We start from the raw sequence: 22,606 nt of genomic DNA, 5'->3' as shown, positions 1-22,606 counted from the left end.
AGGGACTCTCAAGAGTCTTCTCCAGCACAATTCAAAAGCATCATCCTAAGTGGCCAATAAATATTTGCTGAATAATAAATAGATTTGAGGAATGAGTGAATGGATTCATCTAGAGACACTCCAGCCTACCCACAAAATAACAGGGCTCCACGTGCAGAGAAAATCTTGGTCTGGGTTGAAAGGAATAATGGGGCTCAGCTTCAATGACTCATGGTAACAGTTTATAGACTGGGAAACTGATCCTCAAATTCCTGGGATTTGTTGGGAAATTCAGCAGGCGTGAGCTCTCATCTTTAGTATCAATATTATTATTTTTCAAATAAACTCTTCATGCCTATTACAGACTATAAAATGAGACTTTTAATAATGTAAATATTTAATTCACTGTTGCCCAGTTCAATAAATAATGTAACAGTCATTTATTTTTAACCTCAAATGTTAAAAAATTATGCTCATTGATTTTTTAACTCACTCTTTGCTTGTTTTTCAAAATAAATTATGTGTCAGAGATGCTAAGATAGATATATAAGTACACACACATACACATACATACATACAGATAGATAGATATAGATATATACATTTTCCCATCAGCTATTCACAGTAAGTGACAGTTAAGAAACTAAGAATAATCAAGGCTGGGCCTGAGCTGTTCATGTTAATGCCAGGAATTCGGGGATGAGTTTTACTTCTCTTCTCAGTGACTTTCTCCTATGGGTGAACCACAGACTTATCCTGGCCGCTCAGAATGTTTGTTATGTGTCCCTAGCATTTTTATGACCTTGGATGTGGACAAGCCATATATCCTCTCAGGGACTCAGTTGCTCAGTTTGTAAACTTCTAATCATCTCTGATGTTTCTTCCAGCCATAAAGAACCACGTAAAGAATTAGAATCCTCAGTCCCTGATTTATATTAATTCCTGGAATCTCACTGTATTCCATAGGTCTTTCTTGCTCCTAATGGTGGGGACAAAGTGATTTCAGAGGAGAAGAAATAAGATGTGGGCAGCCTACGCACACTAATAACAAAAGAATTGGACTCACACACAAAGGAAATGAGATTCCCGAGCAATGCCCCCATTTATGAAAGGGCAGAAGGAAAAGGGAGAGACTTTTCATATGACTCGAGGTTTAAACACTCGAGAACATTACCCAGGCATCGGATATCTCAGGAACCAAGGGAGCTGGCGTCCCACTAAGTTAAAACACATATGGAAAATGTTAAACAGGGAGGCGAGGCAGTGAGAGTCTACATGAGTTCAAGAGACACCTCGATTTGTTTCTGGGAAAGGAGGAAATTGTCGTACACGGCAAACAAGTCGAAAGGTTGAATTAAGCTAAATCCCAATAGAGGAAAGAGTGGATGGGCCAGAGTTTTTTTTTTTTTTTTTCTTTCTTTCTGTGTGTGTGTGTGTGTGTGTGTGTGTGTGTGTGTGTGTGTTGGAGGAGGGGGAGTATTGTTCTCATTCCTTTCCTTCATAGTCTTCTCATAGTAAAACTTCTCTGCTTAAGATATTTAACCAACACACCAAAGAAGTGGGACAAATTGGTCGATTGGGATTGACATATATACACTGCCAAGTGTAAAATAGATAGCTAGTGGGAAGTTGCTGTGTAACACAGGAAGCTCAGGTGGGACCCCACGATGGCCTGGTTGGGGGGAAGGCAGGGGGAGAAAGGTTCAAGAGGGTGCAGATGCATGTATGTGTACGGCCGATTTACTACACTGTGCAGCAGAAACTAACACAACACTGCAAAGCAACTATACTCCAATAAGAAATTAGAATAAAGTGCTCTGAGTTCTAATCCTAACCACCAACTTCTGTGACCTTCAGCAAATTTCTTAACCCAACATGGACCTCAATTTCCCCTAATGGCATCTGGTGGTGAATTTGCTTAAGTAGACTTCCTTGGGTGGAGAACAGGAAGACAGGATTCAAGACCCAAGGTATTCACTGGAGGAGACCTGAGTTATCCAAAGTTTCCATCTGCACATCCCAAAGTCTTCCTGAAATTGACTCAGTCCCTTGACGAGAAAGATGCTAGTGGAGCAGCTCTTACCCCCCACCGTCCACGGGTACAGATGGCTCCGGATTTTGGATAAAGACAAAGTTGTAGGAGTCTTTAGGATGTGTAACTAAATCTTTTTTTTTTTTTTTTCATTAGAAGGTACAGAGTACATTTTATCACAGCATTGTCCATTATAGCCAAAGAAATGGAAACAATCTCATTGCAAACCAAAAGGAATCCTGAACATGTATAAAGGAGAACAACTAACAGCCAATAAAATCCAGGTTTTCATAGATTTGGTCTCATGGGAAAATTCCTACATACACAAGTGTAGCAAGCATGATTAGAACTGTACATACATGTAGAGTCTAAATTTATCTTATGTATTATGCTCATGCATGCAAATATTAGGCACAGATTCTGGGACTGGTAAACTACCCTGGAGGCAATAGGCAATATCCAGCTCATGGTCTCCCCTCCTTTTTTTTTTCAGCCTGTGAGCTAAGAATGTTGGGTTTCTTTTTTAAGATTTTTAAGTGATTGAAAAAAAGTCAAGAGAAAAGTAATATTTCAGAACACATGAAAAGTTGTAAAATGCAAATGTCAGTGTTCAAAGATCGTGTTACCAATGGCCTTCATACTATTATGGCACCACTGAGATCATGGCATCTGGTCCCATCGCTTCATGGGAAATAGATGGGGAAACACTGGAAATAGTGTCAGACTTTATTTTTTGGGGCTCCAAAATCACTGCAGATGGTGACTGCAGCCATGAAATTAAAAGATACTTACTCCTTGGAAGGAAAGTTATGACCAACCCAGACAGCATATTAAAAAGCAGAGACATTACTTTGCCAACAAAGGTCCATCTAGTCAAGGCTATGATTTTTCCAGTGGTCATGTATGGATGTGAGAGTTGGACTATAAAGAAAGCTGAGCACCAAAGAATTGATGTTTTTGAACTGTGGTGTTGGAGAAGACTCTTGAGAGTCCCTTAGACTGCAAGGAGATCCTAGCAATCCATCCTAAAGGAGATCAGTCCTGGGTGTTCATTGGAAAGACCGATGCTGAAGCTGAAACTCCAATACTTCGGCCACCTCATGCGAAGAGCTGACTCATTGGGAAAGACCCTGATGCTGGGAGGGATTGGAGGCAGGAGGAGAAGGGGATGACAGAGGATGAGATGGCTGGATGGCATCACCAACTCGATGGACATGAGTTTGAGTAAACTCCGGGAGTTTGTGATGGACAGGGAGGCCTGGCGTGCTGAGATTCATGGGGTCACAAAGAGTCGGACACGACTGAGTGACTGAACTGAACTGAGCAATGCAACAGAGTGGAAGGTTGTAAAGCAGAAAGCATTGCTATCTGGCCCTTTACAGAAAATGTTTGCTGACCAATGCACTTAAGGACAGTGAGAAAAGATACATACCTAAGAGATCATCATGGGATGGCTGGATGGTATAGGCTTTTCATTTTAGTCTTAAAAGTTTCTCACAATTTCTACTTTTTCCAAACAATGTCTATTTGATGACTTTGATACTAAATAAAACATATCCATTTATTTAAAATCTTGCAAACAGTGAAGACCTGAATAGACATTTCTCCAAGGAAGACAGAGAGATGACCAAGAAACATATGAAAAAATGCTCAACATCACTAACTATTAAAGAAAGGCAAATCAAAACTACATTGAGGTATCACCTCACACCAGTCAAAATGGTCATCATTATAAAATATGCAAACAATAAAAGCTGAATAGGGTGTGGAGAAAAGGAAACCAACCCTCTTACACTGTTGGTGGAGAATGTAAATTTGTTGTTCACTCAGTAAGGAGGTTCCTCATAAAATGAAATATAGAGCTACCACATGATCCTGCAATCCCACTCCTGGGCATATATCTGGACAAAGTATAATTTTAAAAGATGCCTGCCCCTCAATGTTCATAGCAACACTATTCACAATAGGCAAGACAAGGAAATAACCTAAAAGTCCATCAACAGAGGAATGGATAAAAAAGATGTGGTGCATATATACAATCACTGTGGATGGAGACTGTGGCCATAAAATTAAAAGATGCTTGGTCCTTGGAAGGAAAGCTATGGCAAACCCAGACAGCATATTAAAAAGCAGAGACATCACTTTGCCAACAAAGGTCCATCTAGTCAGAGCTATGATTTTTCCAGTAGTCATGTACAGATGTGAGAGTTAGACCATAAAGAAGGTTTTTGAATTGTGGTGCTGGAGGAGACTCTTGAGAGTCCCTTTGACTGAAAGATCAAACCAGTCAACCCTAAAAGAAATCAAACTTGAAATTCATTGGAAGGATTGAGGCCAAAGCTGAATTTCCAATACTTTGGCCACCTGATGTGAACAGCCTACTCTTTGGAAAAGAACCTGATGCTAGGAAATATTGAGGGTGGGAAGAGAAGGGGGTGATAGAGGATGAGATGGTTGGATAGCATCACTAACTCAATGGACATGAATCTGAGCAAATTCCAGGAGATAGTGAAGGACAGGGAAGCCTGGCATGCTGCAGTTCATGGGGTCGCAAAGAGTCAGACACAACTTAGTGATGAAATACCAACAACATATATACAGTGGAATATCACTCAGCCATAACAAAGAGGGAAATTCCAGTTGCAGCAACATGGATGGGAAAAGAAGAGCATGGAGGCTGCATGTTAGACAAGACCCTTCTCTCCCTGGAGAAGGAAATGGCAACCTACTCCAGTATTCTTGCCCGGAGAATGCCATGGACAGATGACCCTGGCAGGCTACAGTCCATGAAGTCACAAAGAGTCAGACACAACTGGGAAACTAACACACACACACCCCCACCCCCCAGACAGCAGGATGGACTGCATTCTGCATAAGTGGAGGACAAGTTAAAGATCCTTCTGGCTGCCCTTGCCAGGGTGTCCAAGAAGGTCATGCTTCCATTTGTCACAGCTGTGTGTGCTGTTCTGTCATTTGCCTTTTAAAAATTTAACCATCAGATCACTTTTCCATGTAAGAGGGGGAAAATCCCAGCCAGAAACTGCAAACCAGGAGCTGCTGACCAGATGTGCCCGTCTTACAGTGCATGAGCTGCTGGCTTATAACAGTTAACACAGGATCCCCTAGAAAAGCCTGTAGTTAATAATATCCCCATCTCCACTCCCCAGGGACCTTTGGCTTCCTCCACTCCTGTCTTCAACACCCACAAGGTATGCTAAGCACAGAGAACCCGGAAAACAGAATGGGCAAATCCCCACAGGGACGCATGCCCATTTGGCATCGACGCTGAGGTCAGAGGAAGTCGACGTGCAGAGAGCAGCAGCAGCAGGAGCAGTTTGGGACAGAGGAGATAGCACATTGCCAAAAAGGGGCTCAGGACTCTATGGAGAGATGGAGACCAAGGAGAAACATTCTTCAGGGAGGCGGCATCCGGTGGAGTTGACGTGCTCAAGACGAAGCATCAGACACACCTGGAGCTATTCCCAGCCCGGCCATTTACAAGTCCTGAGACCCGGGTAAGTCCCTTATTCTCTCAAAACCTCAGTTTCCTCATTTAAAATAATAATGTTAATTGCCAATTCTTGGGCTGTTACAAGAATCAAATCAGAGAATGCAAGGAAAGAGCTTGGCATGAACTTTGGAACCTACTGAGCACTCAATAAATAATAGCCCTGTTATGACTGTCATTCAGATTTTTGTCATTACTATTATTATTACTATTGTAGCATTAGGCTTATTGGTTTGGAGGTAGTTTCAGTATTTAAGGTTCCTGTGATTCCAGCAACTGGATGAAAGAAATACTGGAAGTTTCTGAAATTGGAGGAGGACAGTGGTGGACTAAGTGTGGGCTTTCAGATCATAAACCCTGGTGATCAGAGCCCCAGTTCTGTCCAAAGCTAGTTAGTCTCAGCTTTCTGAATCTCAGTCACCTGCAAAATGGTGATCATGGCATTGTCTTCATTGTAGAGGTTGCAAAACAAACAAGAAAATTAAAACATCTAGGAACTTCCCTGGTGGTCCAGTAGTTAGGACTCTGTGCTTTCCCTGCAGGGGGCATTGATTCAATCCCGATCGGGGAACTAAGATCCCACATGCTGCCAAAAGACAAAAGAAAAGATAAAACAATTTCTATACATCAGTTACTTTCTCGTGACTCTGAGTGATGTGGTCTATTAAAAAGGGGAGTGAGACAGCTGTGTTGCCTGTTGCCCCACCAGCCCCCAGAACTTACCACTTCTCTTATCCAATTCCACCCTCACCACCACCCCCATGCCCAGCTGCCAAGGTCTCTAGGATCTAAAACCATCTTTCACATTCCATCCTGTCTCGTCTCTGAAAGGCCTCCATTGTACTAGAAGGGACTTAAGCTGAGTAGGTTTCTTTACAAAAGTTGCCTGGCCCCGTGAGCTGCCTGCCAGCAGCAAGGGAAGGTGTCAAGGTGCAAATGGGAACCAGATTTCTTTCCTTTAGAAGCTTCCCAAGGTTGCAGACTACTGGGTTGGTCTGCCTTTATATCCTGAATAATTGGGCCACACTTTGACCAACAAAACAATATTCTTAAAGATTATAATGAGAACATGGACAGAAAATAACTTGACTGGCTGTTGGGATTAGATGGTGTGTTTCTCTCCTGGAAGACAGCATCGCTGAGTACTCTTTGAGGTACAAGGGAAAGACTGTTAAGGTGGCTTATATGGGAGATTACTCTTCTCATGTGGCAAGAAGCCTGACCAAGGATGTTCTAGGATTGTTATAGTAGCCAATGATGGTAGGGATCAGGGGCAAAATCCATGACACTCTTGTTCATCCCCTCATGGTCACAAAATGGCTGCAGCCACTGTTGACATCAAGCCCTCACAAGATGATCCCAATGTAGAGAGTAAAGGGGCTGATTAAAAAAATGACCTTCTCCTGCCAAATCTCTCTCTCTCTCTTTTTTTTTCTTTAGGAAAGAATTTTCCTAGAGGCCTTTGTCAGAGCACCCCCTTACATCTTATTGGCTAAATTTGAGTCACTTGTCCACTCTAGATAATCATGGACCCAGGGAAACTCAGTTGTATTAACACAACTGATATGGATACAACTCAGTTGTATTAACTGGGGCTTGCTCATTGTCACCCTGATAAAACTGGGATTTGGTTAGCAAAAAAAAAAGAAAAAAGATGGTGAGTAGGTCAACTATCTTGTAGAGCTTATCTTTGAGGACAAGTTGTGATCATTGTCTTTGTTGTTCCTGCCTCATCTGGCACAAAGTCAGGGCTCCATAAATCTTTGTTAGAAGAATGAATAAACATATCCAACCTGACATTTACCATGATACCTAGTAGGTGCTCAGTAAATATTTATTGAACAAATGAATTTGTCCCAATGCTGAATAGCACTGGGGGTGTATTAAGTTGCCAATTCAACTTTAATATCCAGTTATCAGATTCCTTATTAAAAAAACTGAAGGACCTCAAGGGCAGGGAGGGCTTCCCAGGAGGCTTAGTAGTAGAGAATCCACCTGCCAATGCAGGAGACACAGATGACTCGGGTTCGATCCTTCAGTTGGGAAGACCCCGTGAAGGAGGAAATGGCAACCCACTCCTGTGTTCTTCCCTGGCAAATTCCCATGGACGGAGGAGCCTGGCAAGCTACAGTCCACGTGCTTGCAAAGAATCAGACATGATTCAGCAACTAAAGAACAACAACAAAGGGCAGAAAACATGCTATTTATCCAAACACTATCCAAACAGCCAGATATGCTGTTCTAGACCATCCACCGGCAAACTTCCTATGAAGGGCCAGATAGTAAATATTCTAGGCTTTGTGGGCCATATGGTCTCTGCGAAGGCCATTCCACTCCACTGCTGAAGCGTGGAAACAGTAATAAGCAATGCATCCATGAAAGGTTCTGGTTGTGTGTAAATAAAATATTATTTGTAAAAAGAAGCAACAAGCCGGATCTGGCCTGAGGGCGGGAGCTGCCCACCTCCTGCTCTTGACCACAAAAGCAGGATCCCAACCTGGATCAGAGCCATCAAGCTCTGGGGTGGCAGCATAGGCCAAGGATGTTTTGGCTGCTGTGTTAGATTCTCTGAGAAGTAGATTCCAAAACAGGTTTTGATGTGCAAATGATTAATGTAGGGGAAGTGCCTATGAAAGACTTCCCTGGTGGCCCAGTGGTAAAGAATCCACCTGCCAGTACAGGAGATGCAGGTTTGATCCCTCGGGTGAGAAGATCCCCCGAAAAAGGGAATAGCAACCCACTCCAGTACTCTTGCTTGGGAAATCCCATGGACAAAGGAGCCTGGCAGGCTACAGTCTGTGGGATCACAAAGAGTCCAACACGACTTAGCAACTAAGCATCAACAACAATGCCTATGAAGGATTAAGGGGAGGAGGCAGGAGAGAGAGGGCAGAGCCTTCATACCTGGATGCAACTCTGAGATGTCTGAAGGAGGGTGTGGGGAGGGAGAAGGGCTGAGAAGGAAGAAACTTACATCACAGTGCGGGTCAGAGGAAGTCTCAACCAGGCTAATAGGGAGGCATCAGGTCAACATCACCTGTTGGAGGAATCCTGTAGCCTGCAGATGTGGGCCTGAGGGACTGAACCCATTAGGTACGGTTACTGTCCGGAAGCAGCCTCGGAGAACACATCCTTACCATCAGTGCAGTAAAAGATCCAGGAAGGCGGCCAGTGAGGCTTTCAGTCAACCATGCTCCCCAGAGCAGAGATCTCATTTCCATGCCAAACTTTCCAAAGGCTACTGCTCAGGGGACTCATCAGGAATTATACCCACAGACAGCAGTGTGTGTGTGTGTGTGTGTGTGTGAGTCACTCAGTTGTGTCTGACTCTGTGGCCCCATGGACTGGAGCCCGAGAGGCTCCTCTGTCCACGGGAATTCTCCAGGCAAGAATACTGGAGTGGGTTGCCATTCCCTTCTGCAGGGGATCTTCCTGACCCAGGCATCAAACCCAGGTCTCCTGCATTGCAGATTCTTTACTATCTGAGCCACCAGGGAAAGAGGACGCATGGCAAATACTGGCTGGTATCTTCCTTTTCCGCTTGGGACCAGGGGATCAAATGCTTAAAGTCTTAGGTATACTTCTTGACACTTAGAAAGTGTTCCATATGTGGTTGCTGTTACTATTACAGCTGTTTTAAGAACACAGTTTGGAGGTGTCATATTATGGATGAAATCCATCTTCATTCTACAAGACGCTGGAAGAGCGAGAGTCCAATGCTTTCCCTGGAAGGCTTGATGTCCTTAATATTCAGATGGAGCCTTGTTTCCCAGACTGTGTTCTGTGGAACCCTGGTCCTCGGGAGGATAAGGCAATAGACAGGATGCTAAGCCAAAATGTTCGGTGCTCAGCTAAGTTTGAGAAATACTTCTTTAACTAAATTCAAAAAGTTCCCTTCCTGCAAATCTCCTCAGGATTTTGGTCCCAGATTCTGAGAACTGCCCAAACCCTGACTTACCATGGAGCTCTTTTTATCATTAGGCTCAAAAGAGTGGGCAATCCAGAGTGAAAATTGCAGGCCCACTGTGAGTCTGTGGATATAAGCCTGGTTCTCTCATCTTTAATGAATTTCTCACACTCTTGAGGAATATCCAGATAATAAGAACGACTGTGGATGCTTGAGAGTCTTCTACAGAAGCAGCATCGCATCATGCTTTAGAGCATGGGTTGGGGGACCAGGCCTACCTGCCTCAGTTTCCTCATCTGTAAAATGGGGATAACAATCGTTGCTGCTTCCTAAGGTGACTGTAAACCTCAAAGGGATGGTTACTGCATAAAGACATTGAACACAGGCATTTAGAAAGTAGCACTGGAGTGTTACGTGTGGCTGCATACTAGGCATTTTATAAACGTCACCTGTATTCCCCCAGGAGCTCTTATAAATGGGCTCAAAACGCTAAACAAAACCAAATTTAACGTGTGTGACTTTGAAAGGGTTTCAGTGAAATCTGGTACCCAAGTTGCGGCAAGATGATTTCCTGGCGGAATGATTACAGGTCACAAAACCACCAGAGTACGTGTTTGCGGCGGGTCTCCAGGTGGCGGTTTGACAATTCTCTCCCCCGGGCCAGATGCATTGGAAATTCTGCAGGGAAACATGGAGAGGCCAGACCCAAGCCACACTTGGTGACATTCCCCAGAATCTTTTCCAAGTGTCAAAGGATATTGGAACCATGCTGGGGAGTACCGCATTGTTTTAAACATTGTGAAAATTGGCCACTTTGGAGACAATTTAGTTCTACTCTGCGTATTAAATCATTTCTCTATTTCATGAGTTTTATAGAAAAATAATAATAAACTATTTCTCCCCAAGGCCCTAGGAGAAATTGTGTTGCAGTATTAGGTTATGATCTCTTATACAATTTAATAGATATTCAAGACTGTTTTGTTTTAATACACAAATATAGAGACTTAGTGAAAGGTGTGATGGGAAATACATGTTCTTGGATCATCGAGGATTTAGCATTGGGGTCCCTTCCAACTAACTCCATAAGCAAAATTATATTTCAATTATAGGCTTCGTTGGGGGATCACTGTGCCAGGTGAGTAAATTGCTCTGTGGGCATGAGCTGGCTATATAGGGAAGTTCATTGCTTGTGGCAGGGGGTATTTTAGTGAATTATAGTCCCAGGAACCTGACAGTTAGGGAAAGACCTTTTTTATAATCAACTCTTGCTTTACTCTTTTTTTAAAAAAATTTTGTCTTTTTCCTTTATGTGTTTATTTGACTTCTTCAGGGCTTTGTTGTGGCATGCTGGCCTAGCACCCTGTGTCATGTGGGATCTTAGTTCCTGGACCAGGGATCGAAACTGCATCCCCTGCAATGGAAGGTGGATTCTTAATCACTGGACCACCAGGGAAGTCCCTTGCTTGACTCTTGTAATTGAAGGAGCAACAGCAATGGGAATCCCACAGAACCCTGAGTGATCCCAAAGTTGATTCTAATGGAATCAGCAAAGTAAGTTTTATAAAAAGATTTTTGTTTCTACACTGAATTGGCCACGTAAAATGGAACGGGAAAATGAGATAAGACAGAGCAATGGCATGGAGGCAACATTGGGGATATCTACTATGTGCCAGGTGTCAAGGACTAAAAACACAGCAGTAGGGACTCTCCCAGAAGCCCAGGAGTAGTTAAGGCTTCACCTCCCAATGCAGGGGCCATGGGTTCAATCCCTGTTCGGGGAACTAAGGTCCCACATGCTGTGGGGTGCAGCCAAAAATTATAAATAAATACAGGAATGAATAAATAAATGCAGCTGTACCATCTTAAAAAAAAAAAGAAGACACAGTAGTAGACAAAACCTAGTGTCTGCCTTAATAGAAGCTCACAGGTGAAATGTAGGCGTGACCTTCAACAGATCTGACATCTATGGTTGATAGACTTCTGAGACGGCCCCCCCGAGCCCCACTTCCTGGTATCCACAACCTTGTGCAGTCCTCTCCCTTTGAATAAAATATTTCTAACAGAACAGAGCATCACCGGATCCTAAAATAGTGTGAACTTCTGAATATTTATACACACTCGGGATTCAGAGAGAAGGATGCTGGTTCTGAGATGTAAAACTGCAGATAAATAATTGTAGGTGAAATAGCTCTCATGAAGAAACAACTTTCCTCAAAGATTCTCACTTCTTAAACTCACATGCTTCATTCACATACACACAGGATCTTGGCTCCAAGGACCCAGCAAGAGAAGGAGTTCATTACAGTTCCTCTCTCTCAAATCCCTTTACTGCCTGATGTGAAATCTTACTTGATCCCGAGTATGTCACATTTTAGTGAAATCAAACTCAGCCATGACTTGGCCAATTTAAAAACTCTTTCTCTCCTCAAAGCCTGCGTCTCCTTCCAAGAGAAGTTGATCTGGACACGGACTGCCTGCCTTTAAACCCCCTCGCAACGTGTGACTTGCTTCCAGGCACCAGTACCAATAACTTAGTACCCAGGGCATCTGAGAGACACCAGTCATCCCAGCACAATGACTTCCAATTTAATCAACTGGTGGGAGATGAAGGGAAAAGTCAGAAGGAAAAGGAGGAAGGATTTGACCTGGGGAAGAGGAGGGCAGAGCCAGAATTTGGATCAAGAGAAAAAGCAGAGCTAGATGGAAAGAAACTTTCCTCGCTGGCCTCAAAACATCCTTACTGGTGTGGCTTTAGTGTGTGGACAACTAGAAGAATACTTAACACACTATTCTGGAGGCTTCCTAGAGCACAGGAGACAGTGAGAATGTATAGTCAAGTGACTGCGAGCATGAGTCCTGAGCTGGAGAAACTGGGATACAATTCTGGACGACTACCTACTGGCTATGGAATCTTGGAAGTGTTCTCTGAACTTTGGAAACCTGAGTTTCCTTATTTGTAGAATTTGTAAAACTCCCCCCACCCTGGAGAGGTTGTGTGGATCAAAGGAGGTGGTGTGTTTAAACAGCACAAGGTGGGTGTTGAGTTGGTGTTGTTAGTTGTCTTGGGGGAGGGGGAGAAGTGAAAGTGAAAGGATCAAACAGATCCTTCACTTTCGCCCCACAATTTCTGAACTTGGTTTGGAAAGTACCGTATCCACTGGTGGGGCCTCTTTGGAAGTCCTGAGATGCTCTGGGCTGGACTGAAGGTGTCTGAAGCACTTGTGACCACACTTGGAAAGGCAACACGGTGTAAGCAGCACGGAGAGCTGCAGAGTAGAAAGTGTTTCGCTCCCTCTGGCCTCTCCCGGGCTGGAGTTCAGAGAGACACAGTTGCTTTCCTTACCCAAGGCCAGGGAAATCAGAAGGCTGAGGGAGGACCTTAAGGCAAAAACTGTGCAGAAAAATCCAGGTCAAAACAGGGAAGATCCCATTGGGGTTGGAACTCAGGTTCAAATTCAGGGATTGAAACCAAGAGGAAGTAGAGGTTAAGAGAGACTGAGGAAGAAGGGGAGCAGGCTGATCACATAAGCAGGGACCCAGGTTCTTTCTGTCTTTCTGCTCTGCCTTTCTCCCAGGCTTGGCTTGTCCTCTTAGGCTGCCCAACATGGCTCAGAAAGGATGCTCAGATCCAGACATCACGGAGGATAATTTCCGGACGTAGAAAACATGCATCTGTTTCTTGTATCTCTTTGCAAGGGTGATATTAAAGACATTTCAGGAACTGCTTAGCAGATTTCCTCTAATTTTTATTGGCCACAAGCATGTCACATGACCTCATGTAAATCTATCAGTGGAAAAGCAGGAAGGAGCAACCATGACTGACATAAACCAGACATGATTCAAGGACCCAGTTTCTCCTGGGATAGGAGCTGGGGAGCCGTATAATTTCTTGCAGTGTGCATGGCTGACCAAGTGATTCATGAAAAACATTAAAGCTCTACTTCTAAGCCAGAATGGACAACGTGGCTGTTGGGTAGACAACCAAGAGCATCTTATAACTCCACCCTCTGGGTCGCCTCCCGCCTTGAATTTTGTCTTCTAACATTTATGAAGGCTTGGGTTCCAGGCACCAAAGCTAAGCATTCCAAGACATCACCTTGCTTAGTCTTCACATCAGCATTACAAGGTAGGTACCATTTTTATCCTCATTTACTGATGAGAAAATTGTGGCTCAAAACAGTGAAGTGATCTTCCTAAGTTGTGCTTAGTCACTCAGTCGTGTCTGACTCTTTGTGACCCCATGGGCTATAGCCCGCCAGGCCCCTCTGTCCATAGGGATTCTCCAGGCAAGAATACTGGAGTGTGTTGCCATGCCCTCCTCCAGGGGATCTTCCCAACCCAGGGATCAAACCCAGGTCTTCCACATTGCAGGTGGATTCTTTACCATCTGAGCCACCAGGAAAGCCTGTAATAACCTTAATTTTACTAAATCTTCCTAAGATCACACAGTTATACAGTAGTAGACTCAGGGCTCTTAAAACTGACAGATGCTATGGTAATGCTGCCCAATACAGCAGCCACTAGCCACACGTGACTTTTTAATTCTGAAGCACTTTGAATTAAAAATCCAGTCCCTGGAACTTCCCTGGTGGTCCAGTTGCTAAGACTCCAAGTGCCCAATGCAGGGCACCTGGGTTTGATCCCTGGTTAAGGGGACAAGCTCCCACATGTCACAGCTGACAATTGCATGCCACAACTAAAGATCCCATGTATCAAAGCTAAAACCCAGAGCAGGGCTTCTCTGGTGGCTCAGGGGTGAGGAATCCGTCTGCCAATGCAGGAGACACGGGCTCAATCCCTGATTTGGGAAGATCCCACATGCCATGGAGCAACTAAGCTCATGCACCACAACTCATGAGTCTGTGCTCTAGAGCCTGGGAACTGCAATTACTGAAGCCCACGTGCCCTAGGGCCCCTGCTCCACAACAAGAGAAAACATTGCAATGAGAAGCCCACGCACCACAACTAGAGAACATTCCACTCAGTAATGATGATCCAGCACAGCCAAAAATTACAAAACAAACAAACCAAAAGACCTGGTGCAGCCAGATAAATAAATATTTTTTTTTAATTTAAATAAAAAGCCAGTCTCTCAGTTGCACTATCCACAGACCAAGTTCTCACCCAGTAGTGACATGCGGGCTGGTGGCTGCCATAATATGGTAGCCATAAAACCTTTTCTTCATTACAGAAACTTCTGTTGGACAGCATTGTTCCAGAACCCAAGATCTTAACCCCTTCACCAAAACGGTTCCATGAGACTCACGCTGTCAGCTGACAGTCTCTGTGGAGGTTTCCCAGGAAACAACATTCAAGACAGGAAGATTCCTATCTCTTCCCACCACCACCCACCTTCAAGGAAAAAAAAACAAAACAAAACTCTACCACCATGTAAGATTTTTAACTGTTTTCTGAGAAACTTCTAAACCACCAACTTAATGGCGGAAGGGAGGGAGACACGGAAAGGCAGTCCTCATACCCTGGGAGTGTTTCAGCGGAGGAAGAACTAGACAAAGCAACAACTCAGTAGTACTCTTTGAACTTGGAGGCTCTTAGAATTACACTGTGGTTACCTGGTTCCTCCACACCCGGATCTAGCAAAACCCCTGCCAGCTCCACGTTCCCAAGTTCATCCCAGCTCTCACCCAAACTGCCAATCCACAGCAAACGTGTTTCCCAATTCACCACAAGAAATCATTGTGTCAATGCCGGGTGACCATGCGGTGTGAGGCAAGGCCCCGGATGGAAAACCCCAATACTCACATTGTTCCACCCTCGCAAAAATTCCTCAAGGGCCATGGCTCATGAGTCAGTTTGTGGCCTGGTTTTCCTTTGATTTTGAAACACTGATGAATTAGGGGACGAGGCATAGCTCTTTCTCCAAAGGTGTTGTAACAGCTGTGGAGATACCTAAGATAGCACAGGTGTATCTGCCTTTGCTCATCTTCCTGCATGCTCAGCTGGGTGCCAGCTTGGGGCTGCCAGGACTAAACTGTCTTCCAGAAGATGGATGGTATCCAGGAAGGAATATGTCTTTAGGAGACCCAGACCTCTACCTACCCTCCAAAAAAGAAAGGTCACTGATCTTTTAGCTCCCATCTCTATTAAAAGGGACCAATCTTTTAGGATTATCGTGAAAGTCAGAGAAAGTGATAGTTATAAAGTATCTGGCACACAGTAAGACTTCAGATAAATGCTGCTTCCTTCTTCCCTCCAACAACTGGATATTTGCTTTAAAAACTTGGGTAGAGCTGGGGGGTGCATAGTATTCTGGACAGGAAACCAGAACTATCAAACCCTGAGAGTTACCCTTTTCTAAAGGGATAATCATCAAAGAACAATACCAAACAAATGGAAGGCAAAACAGTATTGTGTTATTAACTGGGGCTTCGATGCCAAGTCCCAAGGCAGGGCAAGAGAGTCACCGGGCTGTGTCATACCACATGAAAGGCTTCTCTTCTGAGGCCAGTGCAGTCTAAATAGCCTGTGGCCAGAGACAACCTTGACTCCAGCTCTCCTTCATCCCATATCGCCTCACCTGCAAACTACACAGGACAGTTAAGGGTGGGGAACAGTCTTAAAGAGAAGAGGCTGAAGCTCTGTGTTACCCAGTCAGAGAACCAGAAAAGAGAGGAGAGGAAAAGGCAGGCAGACAGACATAGAGCTACACTGCCCTGCCCTGGAAACTCCAATCTTAGGAAATGGAACCTAATCTGTATTTCCTAATATCATCAAATCCTATGAACGGAGGAGCCTGGAAGGCTACAGTCCATGGGGTCACAAGAGTCAGAAACCACTGAGCGACTAGACCAGCAATGAGGTCAGAAGGAACCTTATTAATACTTAGAAGACTCTAACTGGACAATCCTCCTGGCATGCAGATCCTTAAAGACTGCTCTGGTAATGATTCCAGGCTGGCTTTACAAAGTCACTGGGAAGGGAGGTGGTGAAAGTTCTGATTCTGGTCCGGTCCTGAAGACAGTGGTCAGTAGGTCCAGAGCAGACCCTAAGAATCTACGTTTTGCAGGTTGATGTATCACTAGGAGGGAAAGACTCTTGTGACTGTGGTTTTATTTTCATCTAGTGTTGAATCAATCTCCTGGTGACTGGTCTACTTCTCAGGCTGTTTTCATTTCCATCCCCTTTCTGGGTCTTGCCATCGACATTTTCCTTAGTGAATTCTGCTTCTTCCTCAGATCCAAAGCCCCAACCTCCTCTGAAGAAATCTTTCCCCTCCAATCCCTTTGACCTTCAAAGCCACTGCTGTGGTCAAAGTGGGTGTTAGTCAGGAATGTGTTTTTCCAACTGACTTTTTATTTCTGCCTATATGTCTTTGAGAAGGCCCTGCATCTTAGGCAACCTGTGTTCATCTGACAATAGGAATGTTGAAAAAGTCTGGGAAGAATTTATCATGGAAAAATCTGCTATCTTCAGAGCTCGAAACTAAGTTGTAGGATCAAAGAATGACAGGTCAAATATGTGAATTCACACACGCACACACAGAAAAAAATGCCACCAAAATGTGGAATGTTCCAGGCACACATACGACCCCCACAGGGGCCATAGAAAAGTCAATACATATATTGGCCCACTTGTCTCAGGACAGCTATGCACCCCTACCCCAAATGCATCTAGTTCCCTTCCTGGGGACAGGATAAAGCAACAGACAATCAACATGCAAAGGCCACCCATATAATTGGCCTTAATCCCCATACATTACTCTCACCCAATCTTGATCCATCAGCCAATGCTGACCTTCCATTCTAAGTTCCATCTTATATCCACTCTATCCCTGACGACTTCCTCATTCTATTCCCCAACTTCTGAGCCACCCCTGATCACCTTTCAGAGTACAAGGCCAATTATGAAGTGAATCTGAGGGATGGCATGAGAATTTCTATACATCATTCAACTGATGTCATCTTCAAGGATAGATCTAGGTATAGAAACAGATCATAGGAAACACACACACACTACAGAAACTTCAAACCACAGAGGGGGACACCATTAGTTCCAGACAGGCTAAAGTCTCTTTGAAAAAGAAATCTGATTGGCCCAACTTGTTTCTTGAGCTGATGTCTGATCCAATCAGCTGCAGCCAGGGAAGGTCACATGATATCAACATGGCTGCTAAGCATCATCCAGTGAATGAGAGGGACCTTCTCAGAAATAAAGATTGATGGGATGAGCAGTCACTCTACAAGATAACCATCACTGTACTTGGGCTGCTTTTGTTTCTAAAACACTTCCATAGCACTTTTTATGTGCCAAGTACTGGTCCAAGTGTTCCCTCCATTCCTATCAACCCTTTGAGACAGACTATGTTATCAGCCTATTCTAGCGATGAGGAACCTGGGGGACAAAAATACGAAGTCATTTGTCCAAGGTCATACACCTGGTCATTAGCACAGTTGGGATTTGAAGCCACACAGTGTGACTCAAGGATACATGCCTTTAAGCACTATGTTCTACTATCTCTCAAGTTTAACTAGAAAGAAACATGGTCTCCATCGTCTGACTCCTTAAAGCCTCCAGAGATCAAAGTGCAGGAGTGCTTCACACAGCCTTAAAAAGTTGTGTGGTGAGCCCAGAGTAAATCACAAGCCTGCAAATGACAAAGGAACCTGTCCACTTCACCCCAACCCATCCCATCTCTTCCCATTCTCCTGACTTCTAGCAACAGGTTTGGAGAACAAAAATGAAAGTGAGACCAAGAAAGACAGAATTCTCAGGCTTCATCTGCAAATCATCAGTAATGGTATCATTCAGAAAACAAAGCACTGCAACAAATTAAAAAGGTAAAATAATGCCCAAGAGTCATAGAGCTTAACGCTTGACTTCTAACAGGTGATATGGTAGCCAGTCTATACAGCCTGCCAGCACTATGTCCCACTTGCTGCTCTTCCAGAGCCCCAAGCACACACAGAGCATCTTAGGCCTGTTACCTTTGAGGCAAACCAGCCTTCTCCTTGGGAGACCTCATTCAATCCCATGGGTTCAGTTACTTACCAGATGTTGGTGACTCTCCAATCTAAGCATCCTAGATCTCCCTCCTTCCCTGAAGACCAGTGAGTCAACTTCCCACTGGCCATCTCCACTTGGCCATGACATGGGTTCTTCAAATATGGCATGCCCAAAACCAAATCCAACATTTCCTTGCCCAGATCCACTCCTTTTCAGTTGGTCCTGACTTCATGGGAAGTGGTATCACCATGTATCCAACAACACAAGTTTCAGAATCCTAGAAATAGCCCTTGACCCTTTCTTCACCCTCATTTATTCTACACACATCCATTCATCAAGTCTTACTTATCTGGCTTCCTAAATACCCCTGGAATCCTTCCACTCTTCTTTATCCTCTCCACCACTTCCCCTCTTCAGGTTGCCATTTTGCTTGCTTGGATAACCAACATGGCCTTCTTGCAACAACAAATGCCTCCCTCCAATCTATTTCCCAAGTTGCATCCATCTAAAATTAAAAGTCTGGTCTTATTTCAGCTTTCCTTAAATCTCATCAAAATTTCTCCATTACTCTTGGAAAAGAAATCTCAAATCCCTTTAGAAAAAAAAAAAAGAAATTTCAAATCCTTAACATGACTGATAAAGCCTATAAAGTGCCCATCTACCTTTCCAGACTTATCTTACACTACCCTTCCATTTACTACCCTTTCTTGTGAAACTGAGAACTGAATAAATATGCCCCTGGTATATTTTAGAGGTCTCTCTAAAATGACCTCAATGACCCCTCCTGTAGTATTCAAGCACATGTATAATCCCTCTCCCTTGAGTATAACCTGGACCCAGTGACTCACTTCTAATGAAAATAATATGATAAAAGTGAAAAGATGTCCCCTCCAAGATTAGGTTACAAAAATATTCTGACATTCATTATATTCTCTCTCTTCTCTTCCTCTCCCCACTCTTGCTCTGCTCCAAGCTGTCGCAAGTAGCTCTACGGAGAGCATCAATTGGCAAGAAATAGATATATCCACCCAATAGTCATTGGGAACCTCAGGCAAAGCCATACCAGATTCCTAACCCAGAGACACTGACATAATAAATGTTTGTTGTTTTGAGCCATTATATTTTTAAGTAATTTGTTATGCAGCAGTGGATGACTAATGAAACTCTAGAGACTTTCTTATTTCTGAAAAACTGCACATGCTGTTCCCAGCTCCTGGGTTATTCCTCCTACTCCTCCTCATGCAGATCCATTTCACCTAACTCCAATATGTTCTCAAGTCTCAGGTGAGATAAGACCTCCTCCAGGAAGCCTTCCCTGACTTCCTTCACTATCACATTGATCATACCAGACAGAAAGCTCCATGAGGACGGGCACCATGGCTGTCACAATTCACTTTGGACCCTCTATATCCAAAAAAAGAACTGGCAATAGAATATGGGTTGTAAATACCTCCTGCAGAATAAAAGGCATAGAAAGGCTTCTCCTCTTCATGCCGATCTGAGTCTTCTCCTTATGCCCAGCGCATGACTCTGTATCATATACACATTAACTACATCCTGAGTTTCTAGAAGCCATGCTTTTAATTTACATGGTTATAATATTGAACTCAAATCTGATATTTCCACAGAGCTTTAACATTTCCTTTTCTCATTCGTTCTTTTTTCACTTTCACAATAACCATCGGGGACATCACTATCCTCATTTTACACATAGGAAAAATGAGACAGGAAGACCTGAGTTAAGTTTCTTTGACAACCAAGTGCAAACTGCAAGTCTCGAAATGAGTCTCCAATCTCTCAGCCTAGGACTGCTCTCAGAAGGAAGTCAGATGAACAAACACTCTAATTACTAAAAATTTTGCTTTAAAAATGCAGATTGCCTTTTATAGATGACTGATGCTTTCACTTCATCACCCAGGCATCTTGGTAAGCAAATAAACGACAATATGAAATGCTTGGTCTCTAAGGGGAAAAGATTGCAGAATCAAGGAAATAAAGTAAAATCTAATTAAATCAGATCTGGAAAAAAAAGGAAGTTATGAAAAAAAATCAGTAACAAGCGAAGCATAAAATGGAAAGAAATGAGTTTCAATGCTTTCAGATACATATTGGTAAGCTTAAAAATTGTCAGAAAAAAATACAGGAGGCAGAAGCAAAACAGGCTAATGAAGAAAGGAACCATTCACAACAGACTACTTTACAGACTATCAAATATGAGATTCCAGGCTGGGCTTTATGTCTCTAAGTAATCACAAAGCACTCATTTTTTGTTTTGTTTTGTTTTTCTAACTCCATAAGGATCTTATTTACCATGTGTGAGTAACATTTCTAAAACTATGAAGTTCTGAATTTAAAACAATACAGTGGAATAAAAATCACAATAATACCAGTTGCAGTCTGTACAGTGAGGAAAATGCTTTGTAACTGATGACTTTTGCTTCTTCGGTAATTAAATGCCTATGGGTAGCCCACAGACACACCCACCATAGGCTGAACTCTACTCAACTGTAAAGAAGATTCTAGAAAAGTTTGCACAGTGAGCTCCATGTGTGCTGGGTTGGCCTTTACTGTAGCTTTCAATTAGTTATCAAATTTTAATTGCATGCCATGTGCTCAGTTATGTCTGACTCCTCGCGATTTCTCTGTCCATGGAATTTTCCAGGCAGGAATACTGGAATGGGTTGCCATTTCCTCCTCCAGGGGATCTTCCCTGGCCCAGGGATCAAACCTACATCTCCTGTGTCTCCTGTATTGCAGGTGGATTCTTCACCCACTGAGCCATTTTAATTATTAGAGGGTTGACAAAAAGTCCAGATTTCCAGCATTTGGGTTCACATCATTAAATGACAAATATGAGTCAGAACTCAGGAAGTGTTCCCCCTTATCCAGGGCATGTGGTCTCTGTGTCTCTAGTCATCACCCCCTATTTCTTCTATTATCAGCCTGGTTCTGGCATTTACAATTTTTCTGGGCCTCTAGAAGCATGGGGTTGAGGTCCATATGCTAAAAAAAATGATGGCTGCTCTTAAAATTCCATTGGTTAAATCAGATTTACACAAGTGACCTTTGGGAAAAGGGAATTTGGGGGGAAGAAAGAAGTGTCACTAGGAATCCCTCAGGCAACTTTTCTCCTTTTGCTCTCTTTCTAGCCTCAGTCATGGCATCTCTGCTTCTCTCTGTGTCTCTCTGCCATGTTTCTCCCGTACTGAGGCCAATTTCTTCATAACATCAGTTGGTAGTAATCTAACATAGCCAGGCTGTTGTATGACAGCCTGGATGGGAGGGGAGTTTGGAGGAGAACAGACACATGTACGTGTAAGGCTGAGTCCCTTTGTCGTCCACCTGAAACCAGCACAACATTGTTAACTGGCTACTTGTTGCTGTTGTTGATCGGTCGCTCAGTCGTGTCTGACACTTTGTGACCCCATGGACTGCAGCCAGCCAGACTCTTCTGTCCATGGGATTTCCCAGGCAAGAGTACTGGAGCAGGTTGTCATTTCCTTCTCCAGGGGATGCTCCCGACCCAGGGATCAAACCCATGTCGCCTGCATTAGCAAGTGGATTCTTAACCGCTGAGCCACCAGAGAAGCCCTATTCTCTAATATAAAGTTTTCAAAAATGAAAAAAGAAACTAGTTTTATTCAGAATGTGAAGACAAACTTACTGAGCTTTTTTTCAGTGATGATTATAGTCACATGATAATTTATTACATTTCTGTTATTAATAACTTAATGATACATTTTTAGAAGTTTCTTTGGAAATTCTTACTTTAGGAGTAAAAGACCAAAAAAGCCATGAACTTTTATTTTTCCTATTTTGGTAAAACTGGTTGAAATGGTACATAGACAAATGAACAATTTTAGTTGGGTGACAAGCTGAAAAATCCATCCTTTGTTAGCAATTACTGTCAGAATGAATACTCTTCTAGGCACTGTTGAGGATTTGAAGCAATAAATATTATTAATATACCAAACTGAAAAAATAAAGAAAAATAAAACAGCCAGCCTGGTCTGGCATCCATTTCCTAGTCTCTCAACTCAGTTTTCCCAGCTCCCGGGGCCCAGCGTCTCATTTCCCCAAATCCAATTTGCCCAAACAGGAGTCAAATTGGTGGAGTTATCTATTCAAGTCAGACCCACCAATTACTGGTCACGGTTGTCGGTCATCCTATGAATCAGAGCGTCTGAGACAATACCCTGATAACAAGCAGAAAATA

The 22,606-nt window shown here is 43.4% G+C and overlaps 1 long non-coding RNA gene across 2 annotated transcripts in view; it reads left to right on the top strand.

The window, feature by feature from the left end:
• The first annotated feature begins 5,302 nt into the window (after window positions 1-5,302).
• The window catches only part of LOC110137876 (uncharacterized), a 32,747-nt gene continuing 15,443 nt past the window's right edge, over window positions 5,303-22,606 (top strand). The window contains exons 1-2 of one of the 2 annotated variants that reach the window (XR_011490695.1): window positions 5,303-5,526; window positions 14,618-14,817. This is a non-coding gene — a long non-coding RNA (uncharacterized lncRNA). The remainder of the gene's footprint in view (window positions 5,527-14,617; window positions 14,818-22,606) is intronic. The other variant, XR_011490697.1, reaches the window with a different exon arrangement.

The sequence above is a fragment of the Odocoileus virginianus genome, chromosome 12 (assembly GCF_023699985.2).
Source record: "Odocoileus virginianus isolate 20LAN1187 ecotype Illinois chromosome 12, Ovbor_1.2, whole genome shotgun sequence".
Taxonomy (NCBI): domain Eukaryota; kingdom Metazoa; phylum Chordata; class Mammalia; order Artiodactyla; family Cervidae; genus Odocoileus; species Odocoileus virginianus.
The sequence above is the reverse complement of the archived record's forward strand: the minus strand, read 5'-3'. Positions and strand labels throughout refer to the sequence as shown.